The following is a 12,145-nucleotide window of genomic DNA, read 5'->3' on the forward strand; positions in this document are numbered from 1 at the left end:
GGGGTGCAAAATAATTTAAAAAGGTGATCACCGCTATATAAAAAGCTTTGGAGTGACAAGACAGAGGGTCACTGGGGAGGCCACTAGAGATTAACAGAACACTTCTCAGGAGTGACCTGTGATCTAAGGCCTGAAGAAGGAGAATAAACAGGTGGTGAAAAGGCCATAGGAAAGGCATTACCGGGGGAGGGGGTGCTGGATAAGCCCTGCGCTGGTGAAGAGGTCAGCGAGAGCTAAGAGAGAGAATGCCAAGAGTGGAGCCTGGAGCAGGGACAGGACAGACAGATGTCTATCTCGGAGCCTGGAGCGGACACAGGACAGACAGACGTCTATCTCCGACACAGCAGCGGATGAATGGTATGGCGCGGAACTGGAGTCTGGAGTCCACCACACCTGGATTCAAAGCTGCCTTGTCCCTTACAAGCTGTGTGACCTTGGACAAAGTTCTCAATCTGATTCTTGATATCCTTACATAAAGAAAAAACTGGAGATAAAGAAAGAAAACAATAAAGGTATCGAATGGAAACTTCGTTGTACAATGCCGAGCCGGAGACCCGTGGAACTATGAGGCCTAAAAAGAGCTACGGGCTCCAAACTGGGCAAACACAGAGTTCTCCGTAGGCATGTCACCCGCAGTGCCTCGGACCTGGTGAAAAGGCCTGCCTGGCCTAATGCCCGGCTCAAAGACAGGCACCGCCATGTTCCACGGACATGGTGTCACGTTCTGCAGGTAAGCTGGGGCCTCTCCTCAGAAGGCAGACTTGGGTTTCGGCGCTGTCACCCTGTACCACACTGACAAATGAACACAACACTCTCAAATGCTGACTCTGGTTTCTGAATTCTAAAAGTAGAATGCATGCAACAATAGGTTTCATTCTTCCCCGAGCTCGATTGACTATCCTCCTCACACGCAGCCGAGATGGCCTTCTACGGCTCTCAGTCACTCACTGGAATGAAGAAATCCACCACAGGCCAAGTAAAAAAAGGAGAATTTGTCCAGAGATCAAGAGAGAACAGAGGAAGAGGAGGCCAGGGATACCGCTGGCCTGTGGCTCCGCGGACCAAAGAGCATCCAGGGAACCTGTCCTTGGATCTCACTTGGATGTCCATAGGGCTTCTTGATACAAAGGCAATGTGTAAAGCACATTTTGTAACACTTCTAGACCAGGAAACCAGTCATTCTTGGCCCCCAAATAAAATGAAACTATAAGCAGTCAATATTAATTACCTGGAGAAGAGAACAGGAAAGAAAGCCTACCTCTTATTGGAGGTGAACTCAGAAATGGAGAGGCAACTTTAAATGGACAAACAGAAATCTGGAAGAAATCTTTTATTTTTAACTGAATAGCCACAATCAGAAAATTAGGTGAAGGTATTTTTTTTCATAATTGAAAAAGTAATCCATTTCTTTAGTATTCTTCTAAGACCACTTTCACACACAGTAAAAATCCTCCCTCCAGAATGTTATAAAGCTTAAGTCTACTAAATTTTACCAGCAGAGAATAAACAGTTTATCTGTTCTCATCTTTTCACTACATATTTTTATGCCTTTAGGTCTCTGCTTGTTGACTGTGCGGTGTGGGGAAAGAAAGAATATTCTCAACGGTTTTTCCCAGATAAATACCCTATAAATTTTAAGTAAGACTTCTTGTACTCAATGAAGATTCAATATATTAGAACACGTCTGGATTTTTACATGGTGGTATTTACGGACATTAATAATTTTACGGATTTACAAATAACCACACACACCCCCTTCATAGAGAGCCTTAATTAACTTGTTCAGGATTTGGAATCCCGACAGTCTACGAAGTCAGCAGGATCATTAAACCCAATCATATTTTCAACCTAACCTGATATTTCACCAGAGCCATTCAAATCAATTTACCCAACAGAGACATTTGTCCCTGGCCTGTCACCACAGCCCGTACCAAGCGTCCTACACTTCTTTATCTTTTGGCAGGGCCATCATAAGCGAGCGACACAGAGGGTGATGTATGAGAACTCAAATAAGTCATAAATCCCGCAGCCTGTCATCTCCCGTCAGGCGGACTGAATTTACGCCCACTGGCCTTGGCAATGGCTCTTAGCTCAGCTCTCAGAAAGTCAACTTAAAATGACACACTCTGTTAGGAGAGAATTTTCTTTCGATGGGACCAGAAAGAGGGAAAACACAGAAGAGAAGAGGGAAAGGGGAGAAGTTAGGATAACTTTAATAGAACAACATTCATCCCTGCTTCATCCCTCTTATAAAATCAGAAATCAGCCATTCTATTCTGCCTTCTAATTGGAGTGGATGGTATAGAATTAAGAAGGTAGCAAGTGGTACTCAGATGCTGTGTGGCTATCACTGGCCACAGTAACACAAATTTGCCCAAGGCCCTCAGGAGCACCAGGCATCTTAAGGGAGTAGTGAGTAATGGAAACAAGTCCTAGAGATGTGAGAACTTCCCACTTGTGTGTACCTGTACGTGCATGCACACACACACGGGCTTTTTGGTTAAAAGCAAAGCATACCGAGTGGGAGATCTGTCAAGCCCTGGAAGGTCCTATTCTTTAGGTAAAATGTCCCGTATATGATATGGCATCTTTTGGGGACAGGATTTTATGTAAGAGCTATGTCTGTTTCTGGATGGGGAAGCTATAGCACTCTCTTCTCCTTTCCTCACCTAAAAAAACAAACAAACAAACAAACAAAAGTTATTTGTAACCCAAGTAAATTTAAACTAAGATGAGGGGCCCCTGGGTGGCTCAGTGGGTTAAAGCCTCTGCCTTCAACTCAGGTCATGATCTCAGGGTCCTGGGATCGAGCCCCACATCAGGCCTTCTGCTCAGTGGGGAGCCTGCTTCCCCCTCTCTCTCTGTCTGCCTTTCTGCCTACTTGTCATCTCTCTCTCTCTGTGTTAAATAAATAAAATCTTTAAAATAGATGATCTATTGTTTATTAATAAGAAATTAGGAATTTAGAGTAAATCAAAGATACTGGAAGTTTAAAAAAGCGGGGAGGGGAGGGTTGAAATAGTGGACAGTGATTATTTAAGACCCTTTTCATCCCTCTAAGAGAAATATAAATTCTGCCATTCATAATATATATATTAAAGTTAACACTGGTCCCCTCTTCCCTTCCATTCATTTTGGTCGTCAGCAATACCATAAAAACAGCAACTGCGTCTTCTCTGTACATCTCATTTTCTATCCTTCTTAGTATACATCTTGAGTAGTGCAATTTACTTCAATGTCACCAAGAAAGCCAAGTCCCTTCGGGCCTGTCATTATCATAAAACACAATCTGCTTCCAATTTATATGTCCTTATCCACTCCTTGTTGTAACTCCCTTTAAAAACAAAATAAACCTAAACAACAACAACAACAAAATAATGACCAAGTAGTTTAAGTCCTGGTTTCCTTTCAGTCCTGTGCCTTTCGCATCTTTGTTGCTGTTCCGTTTTTGCCATTGTATTGACCTGTGATTCATCCAGGTCAGGGAGCCTTACCGTGCCCTCTCCCCGCCCACAGGCATCCTACTACCGACATGGTGAAGAGCCTGGCATACCTACACTTCACTTTGGAAAATTACTTTTTCTTGTTTTCAGCCAAGACACCAGAACAAGATCATATTAAATTGAAAACAAGCCATTAGTTACGGTGTTACTTGAAACAAGGAATGTAATTTGGCGTGATGGAATTTTGCTATAAGAAGTTGCAGTGGGGTAGAATATCTTATTGACTATTATATAAATAACCTACTGATTTCTGAATTTAGTAACTATATCATTATATATTTTTTTTACCTATCCAAAAGCAGCTAGCAGTGCTGAGTACAATTTAACCACCCTTCAGCATGGAAAGACTACCATGAAAAAACTTAGCAATAATTCTCATATTTCAAAAAGAAAAAAAAATGACAAACAACATGAATGAGGATTAATTTTTCTTCCTGGAAATGTTTAAATTTAGGCCAATAAAGTTATCAAGCAGATATTAAAATATGACTATCAGAGTAAAACTACACATGTGAGTACACACACACACACACACGCGCACACACACACCTGCTCTACAATTGTTTATAAAATAGCAGCAGAATGATTAGGTCCATTTATCCATCCCCCCAAGAAATCAAGAACAAATTGTAGTTCAAATTAAAAGTAGCAATACCAAGACATGTAACTAGAGAGATACAGAAAATCCTCAAGATTAATTTGGGGTTAATGCCCTCTGGGCTGGTGACTTTATTGCCTGTATTTCTGTTCCTCTGTGTAGAAAATGGAAATCACATAATTTAGATGGAGTTAAATTTGGAATTTAGAATCCTTGACCACATGTGTCCCTTGACACAGAGAGAGAAAATATGATATACTCATTGACCAAAATGCTTTGAGTTTCCGGGACGAAGATGTTCTATAGCATGAAGTATATTTTACTAAAAAATCTATGATTTCTATGAATATGTACATGTAGGCGATGGACAGAAATAGGACCTGTTCTTTTCACATGAATGGCTGTCAAAGGAGAATATCAGATCCATTTTCATGAAAAGGCCAAATATGGCATGTTTTATATAATGAAAAGAATACATTAAAATCCTCATGAAAATGAAAAATGAGACAAGGCTGAAGAGTGAGGCCTATTAAAAGGACAGTTCTCACTTAAAATAATTTATCTCAATATCTTCGTTCTTAACCACCATACATGAATAAAACTTTTAACTTTACTATTTTCTGTCAAATTTATTTTATCTGCTGACCTTTTTCAATGAACCTTTAATAGAGTGAACTTAGCAAATTTGTTTCTATTAAAAAATAAAAGGTTTACATTTATAGAAGAAAAGGGAGTTTTTCTTATAAGACTGCCAAAGTTAAAGTTAAACTTGATGTCAGGGTCTGTGAATCCTTCCCCCAATTATTTTCACGTACTATGTAAATCTGAGGTAGAATTCTTAAACATGCTATGATCGATAATCTTACCCCATGCCATCAAGAAGAGGGTTCATTTCATAAACGAATTCCCTATTTGTTTTCCAAGAGCATTTACTTATAGTGCAGAGTCACTTAGAAGCATTTAGAATAGTGATCCTAATACTTAACTCTTGCTAGATTCAAAATGGATGCTTTATAAAAATCCTATTCTATACAATCCCAGGTTTCCCTTCCTGTGAATAATCATGTTCATTTTGTAATAAATCTGAATCATTGCTTGTTCTAAACTCCCAGTTATCAGAATTTATTGTTGAACCCTGTAGAACAAATAAACTGAACAAGGTTACTTAGAAAAATATTATTATGTGTACAAGAATATCGTTTCACCAAATTTGCATATAGGCACCATAATACTCTATTTTTCATAGCACTTTACGCTTCACCCTTGCTTTTCTGCTTTTCTTGCTTGGTTCTCTCAACCCCACTGGCAGAGGAAGGTCAATGGCACCACTCCTGTTTCACAGACGGAATGGGGAGGTGGCTCAGAGACCAAAGTCACTGCTCTAATAATTTTTCTTCTCACAAAGTAGAACGTTTAAGTCCTTACAACGTTTAACGTGCATATTTTAAAAACGTATAAGAAATAAGAATCATGATAATGATTCCTCATGTAACAGTTTATGACTTACAGAAGTGACATTGTAAATGGTGGGTCCATTGAAAAGTTTCCATTTTCAAAGTGTCCTCCATCTGAGGTCAAACCAGAACCACAGTTCTTAACTGTCAGAGAGCATAGAATCATTGTGGACCTCAGTATGTATACAGGTTATTGGTCTCCCCTTCATGGACTAAAAAGTTTTGATCATTAGGTCCAAGTTGAGTCCCCTGGAATCAGTATTTTTTTTTATTTTTTATTAACATATTATGTATTATTAGCCCCAGGGGTACAGGTCTGTGAATCGCCAGGTTTACACACTTCACAGCACTCACCATAGCACATACCTTCCCCAATGTCCATAACCCCACCACCCTCTCCTTACCCTCCTCCCTGAACCAGTAATTTTGATAAGTGACTCAGATGGGTTTGATGAAGTTGATGAGAAATCTTTGTGATTTCTCTGTCAAATAAATAAATAAAATCTTTAAAAAAAACCCCACCTCATATCATGTCTATAAACTTACTCAAATTCTGGGCGGGCCTTCCTGCCTTCCTTCCTTCCTTCCTTCCTTCCTCTTTTGTCTTGTAGGACCCATGTCCAGCATAGAGACCAACGTGAAACCCAGTGCAGGGCTTGAACTCACAACACTGATTTCAAGACCTGAGCTGAAATTAAGAGTCGGATGCTTAATCAACTGAGCCACCCAGGTGCCCCTTGCCTTTTTTTTTTTTTTAAGATTATTTATTTATTTACTATTTATTTGACAGACAGAGATCACAAGTAGGGACAGAGGCAGGCAGAGAGAGAGAGGAAGGGAAGCAGGCTCCCTGTCGAGCAGAGAGCCTGATGTGGGGCTGTATCCCAGGACCCTGGGATCATGACCTGAGCCAAAGGCAGAGGCTTTAACCCACTGAGGCACCCAGGCGCCCCTACCCCTTGCCTTTCTTTTTAAAGGCACTGTTCTTGGGGCCCTGGCTGGGACAGTCAGTTAAGCCTCCAACTCTTAGTCTCAGCTCAGGTCGTGATATCAGGGTTGTGGGATCAAGCCCTGCCTGCATGGGGTTCTGCGTTCATGGCAGAGTCTGCTAAAGTTTCTCTTTCCCTCTGCCTACCCTCCCTCCCTCTCTCAAATAATCAAATAAATATTTTTAAATAAATAAATATGAATAAGTAGAGGCGCTATTCCCGACATTCTTTGCTCAGAAAAATACCTCTGGAAGGAGAAGTAGAATCATATGGCACCAGGTTGTAATAGCCAAAGCAGCTTTCTCTCTCTGAATGGCTTCACCTTGCTATATATAGGACCCATTTGGGTTCCAGCTAAGACTAGTCTCTACCCAGAGGAAGGTCTCACTGGGTCTCAGGAGCTCCAGACACAGTCCTGGGACCAAGAAGGAAAGAGATAAGCTTTGGTTACAGCAGCTCTAATTAGTTCTGACTTGTATTTCCCAAATGGTGTTCCTTAGGGAACTATAATTGGGTTCCTCAGTATACTAAGAAAGGTGGGTTCCATCCGCTCAGGTATTTGGAAAATCTAGGTTGTGCAAGCTTCTTCACCACAGTTAGAACTGTGCTAACTGGAGTACCTGGGTGGCTTCGACGATTAACCTTTTGCCTTAGGCTCAGGTCATGATCCCAGGGTCCTGGGATTGAGTCCCACATCGGGTTCCTTGTTCACCAGAGAGCCCGTGTCTCCCTCTGCCTGCTGCTCCCCACCGCTTGTGCACCTGTGCACTCTCTCTCTCTCCCCTTCTGACAAATAAATAAATAAATAAATAAAATATTAAAAAAAAAAAAAAAGAACCGTGCTAATCAAAAATCCAACTCTTTAGGAGAGACATATCCCCAATTCCTCACCTTCCTTGACCACGTACTCATCATTCGAGATATAGTGATGGACATCTGGAGGGTACCAGTATCCCACAGAAACACGTGCCTACTGTGAAACACATACGCCTCTAGCATTCAGACATTTCGTCAAATAACCTACTTTAAGTTATCCCTTTCAGTGGATTCTCACTTTGGTTTGTTGGTGGAGGCGGGTTTCCTGAACACCCCCTAGGAGCCAAGCCCTGGGCCAGCGACTACACCTACAAAGACGAAGAAGGGAGAGTTTCTGCCCGCCAGGTGTACCAATTGTAGGAGGAAGAACAGAACACTCCACAGGTAAATATAAGGTGCAAAATCGTATGACAGAGGTTAACTCTGCCCTTCAGAGAGGCACGTATCCTGCAGTGCAGGAAAGTGGAAAACCGCTTCCTGGGAGAGTCAAAAGTCTGAAGAGTCCTGAAGAGTCTTGAAGGTCAAGTCTCAGTTAGCTGAGAGAAGGGGAGGGAGGGAACAGCGTGAGTGGGTTCTTGGAACTCAGAACAACCCAGGGGAGAATGAGAGCAAGTCAGCATGAACGAAGTCCCTATAGAGGGGATAGAGGGGAGTGATAATAATAATTAACATTTATGGAAGGTTACCATTTCATCACAAACCACCTTATTGGCACTAACTAGATTTCATTAACAGGAACCCTATGAATCAGATGGTTTTATCATTCCCATTCCACAGATGAAGTAACTGAGCCACAGAGAGTTAATAGCATGTGTTCAGGGCACAAGGACAGAAACAAAAGAAGCTAGGATTTGAACCCAAACTCTAGTGCTTACTCTCCTACCAATGCATACCATCCAATCCTGCCTCTCGGGCGGGGTGGGGGGGCAGGAAATCCCAAATACCATGCAACAGAGCACAGATTTTATCCTTGGAAAAGAAAAAAAAAAAAAAAAGAATGAGGAGCTACTGACTAGTTTTAACCAATACGTTGTTATAAAACTTCGCAAAGTATCAGAGTTAGCTGCCCTGTGGAGAATGCACATCCCTGAGGGAAGAGTGAAGGCTTGGAGACCAGGCCTAAGTGGAGGGATTTAAAATATATCAGTGGGGTTGGGGCGCCTGAGTGTCTCAGTGGGTTAAGCCTCTGCCTTTGCCTCTGGTCATGATCTCAGGGTCCTGGGATCGAGCCCCACATTGGGCTCTCTGCTCAGCAGGGAGCCTGCTTCCCCCTTTCTCTCTGCCTGCCTACTTGAGATCTCTCTTTCTCTCTCTCTGTGAAATAAATAAATAAAATCTTAAAAAAAAAATAATCAGTGGGGTTAACAGAACAGGGAGATTGGTGGATGTCACCTTCCTCTCTAAGGCATCTTCAGGTTTGACGAAACATGGCCTCACAGTAGACACTCGCATAGTTTTTTGCCACTGTGGGTCGGCACTGTTTATGGGAGAAACATTATTAGCTGAAGCAGTACCATCCGATAATCAGCTGAGAGCCCAGTAATAGCAGAGACCTTAATAGCATTCTCCTCCTTACCCTTAGCACAACGACCATGGAAATACATACTTGGTGACTATTTGAGGCACAGAATTCCACTGAGTTGAACTGAATTCAACTTTGTCAAAAAATTTTAGGAAGCTTTAAGGTCTTAGAGTATGTCCCATTTAAAATATCAAGTACCCTTCAAGTATCTGTTGCCTAGACTTGACTTTTCAATGCTATATTAATGTATTCATAGGGTTAATAGGGTTCACAGAGGGTACGGAAGAAAAGAAGAAATTTATCCTAAACTAGAGGGAAGAGAAACAGTCGATGCCCTTGGTTAGTTGGTTTTGCCTTCCCTGTCAAATCTAAATGTCCATCTTGGTTTTCTTATTTTGTTGTGTTCCTTTGTTGATTTCACAAACCTTAAAATGTTCTTCACACAGCCCCGCGCTCTTGGAAGCCAGTACTTTTTCCCCTTGTACCACAAGTAAACAAACAATAACAACAACAACAAAAACCTTAGAGCTATAACTTGATTAATTTACATAAGGTCCAATGAAGATGCGTGTTCTTAACATGTTTATACCATAGGATAAATTTTGCTCCATTTACAATTCCCTCTTGTTTCAGCAAACCAAAGTGAATACATTTTAATTGATTAACTCTCGATACTGGTTTTTTATTTTGGATACACCGTATAAACAATCATTAAAGGGGGATTAATTTGGCTCTACCAGATGGATTCCAATCTGTTTTGCAAGTTTATTACAATTCTCATTTTCTTACAGAAATGAGTAGATTTGATAGTTTTCACTGTCCTTGTGAACCTCACAGGGTCCTCATTCTCATTCTTGGTGTGGGCACTTGAAAGGAACAGGAAAAAGATGGGTACTTTGCAAATAGCAAATCCCAGTCCTCATGTTTCTTATTCCCAAACTCCACCTAAAATAACTTATCCATCTTTACAAATCATTGATTTTATTTCACCTAGCATTAAAAAAAAGAGTTAATTCCAAAAAAGAATTACCTACTAAGTTTTGAAGATAATTGCTTATGATGTGGAATCATTTAAAACTTATCTTTATGACACTAATTTTATAAAAGGTTAAATATTTAATCTTTATTGGATTTAATATTCTAAATTTAAATTTTATAAAAATTCAATTCTATTAAATAAAACAAAAAATTGCCTCTAAGCAGTTAACTGAAAAGTCTATTCCCTGTGCTCCTCTTAGGCTTATCGTTCAACAGAAGAAAAAGGTTCCCATTACCTGCCTGAGGAACTTCCTACCCAGAGAAAGAAATCCTGACAGAAACTTGGTGTAGATGGGTCATTTCCAAAAGAAAGGCAGAAATGGGAAGAGAGGTCCATAAATAGATTAAAAGATGCTCACAAACAGAAATGTTATGGAAACACACCAACATCCTCCAAAAGTGAGGCATGGGTCATGAAAAATGATCTGGAGAGATACAGCAAGAGGCAGGATAAGAGACAAACTGTCACACAAAACCTTTCAAGGAAGAACCCAGAAACAGCCATTGAAAGAATGACAGAGATTGGGAAAATCAACACCAAAAGACTAAGCCCTAAAATGAAACAGAGCCCTAGGCAGAGAGACAGACATTGACACAGGCAGAGAAAGGATCCACACAAAAAAAAAAAAAAAAAAAAAAAATCAAGAAGACACAGAAAGAACCACAAAAAGCAGTAAAAATGGAAAGAAGAAAAGAAAAAGTGAGGAACTCTACAATAGAAAGTTTAAAAAAAAAAAAAAAAGCCCAACAGACAAGTGGACAAGAAAACCCACATCCCTGTGCAGTTTCAGGTATTGGGAATCAGTGCCTTCAGAAAGTGAGAAAGTACAGAGACGCTTATAAACTGGACTGTGAAAAGTTGCAGGTCTCTGGGAAGGGGCTGTAGGTTAATGTCTCACCCTTGGCGATGGGTAGGAGGAGTCCGTGAGCAGGTGTCCAGGCATGGCTCCTGGGTCAGCAGAGTGCCAGCTGCTGTGTGTTCAAGGTCTTTCCCTGGGTCCCTGAATCTATGGTAAAGCACCAGTGGTCTGTCCAGAGCAGTGGTTCTCCACCAGATATAATTTTGCCCCTCTCCAGGAGATACTTGTCAATGTCTGGAGATATTTTTTATTGTGACGACAGGTGTGTATGTGTGGGTGTGTTATGTGTGGGCATGGGGAGGGAAGGTACTATAAGCAACCAGTGTGTGGAGGCCAGGGAATGGCTAAATATCCTACAATGTATAACACAGTCCCCCCAACAATGAATTATCTAGCTGAAAATGTCAACAGTGTAGCTGTTGAGAAGCCTTGCCCTACAGCTGTATTCTCAGGAGGAGAGAATCTTTCCCATCCATCTCTAAACAGGAATTTGTCATCCCTGAAATAGAATCAAGAATTTGCATGTCAAAGCCTCATAAATCAACCCTCTCCAGCCTCTTGACTTTTGGGTGTGGGAGCTAGCACTGAAAGTGACCTCCAGCAGCCTGCTAGGAGGTCAGGGTTCTGCTACCATTAATCAGCTGAGTGGTTTTGTTCACAGAACTTGTCTCTGTTTGGATTTCCTTTTGTCATCAGTGCAGTGGAGGGCCAGAGAACAGCTGTTCCCAAGCCTTGAGTTTAAGGGTCCCTTTTTAAGGGATTAAAAAATAAATAAATAAAATAAAAAAGACACAGCCACTTGAAAGCAATCCTACTGGGAGGGTGTGTGCTATGGTGAGTGCTGTGAAGTGTGTAAACCTGGCGATTCACAGACCTGTGCCCCTGGGGCTAATAATACATTATACGTTAATAAAATAATACAAAATTTAAAAAAAAAGGAAGCAATCTTACTTTCAGTACTTTAGCATCTGTTAATTGAGACAATACAATTAAAATTTAGTGAGATTCAAATATGTGCTTTTATTCACTTAATTTGCAATTAGTCTAGCCTTCCAAAAAATAATATTTAAACTTATGCAAAACAGGTTATGTATTATTAATTGGATTTACAGACAATACTTGGATTACATATGGGTTTATAGATTGCATATGATAATCCTGGGATTCCTTCCCCCTCCCCCAACTGGAAATGCATTTATAATTGTCTCCAGTGTCTCTTTCTACATTGCGGGGGTGGGGTGGGTGAGGGAAGGAGGAGATACCTAAAGGCAAATACCTTCAGGGCCACTCAGGTAAATGGTGAGGAAATGAACTCAAGAGGTTAAAGGCTGAGAGAATGAAGAACTATCTAGATGGCAAAAGCTA

At 40.9% G+C, this 12,145-nt stretch overlaps 1 protein-coding gene across 26 annotated transcripts in view; it reads right to left on the reverse strand.

Annotated features, from left to right (window-relative positions):
- The window catches only part of NRXN3 (neurexin 3), a 1,600,055-nt gene that overhangs the window by 753,094 nt on the left and 834,816 nt on the right, over positions 1-12,145 (reverse strand). The window lies entirely within an intron of this gene.

This window comes from Meles meles, chromosome 6 (genome assembly GCF_922984935.1).
Source record: "Meles meles chromosome 6, mMelMel3.1 paternal haplotype, whole genome shotgun sequence".
Classification (NCBI taxonomy): domain Eukaryota; kingdom Metazoa; phylum Chordata; class Mammalia; order Carnivora; family Mustelidae; genus Meles; species Meles meles.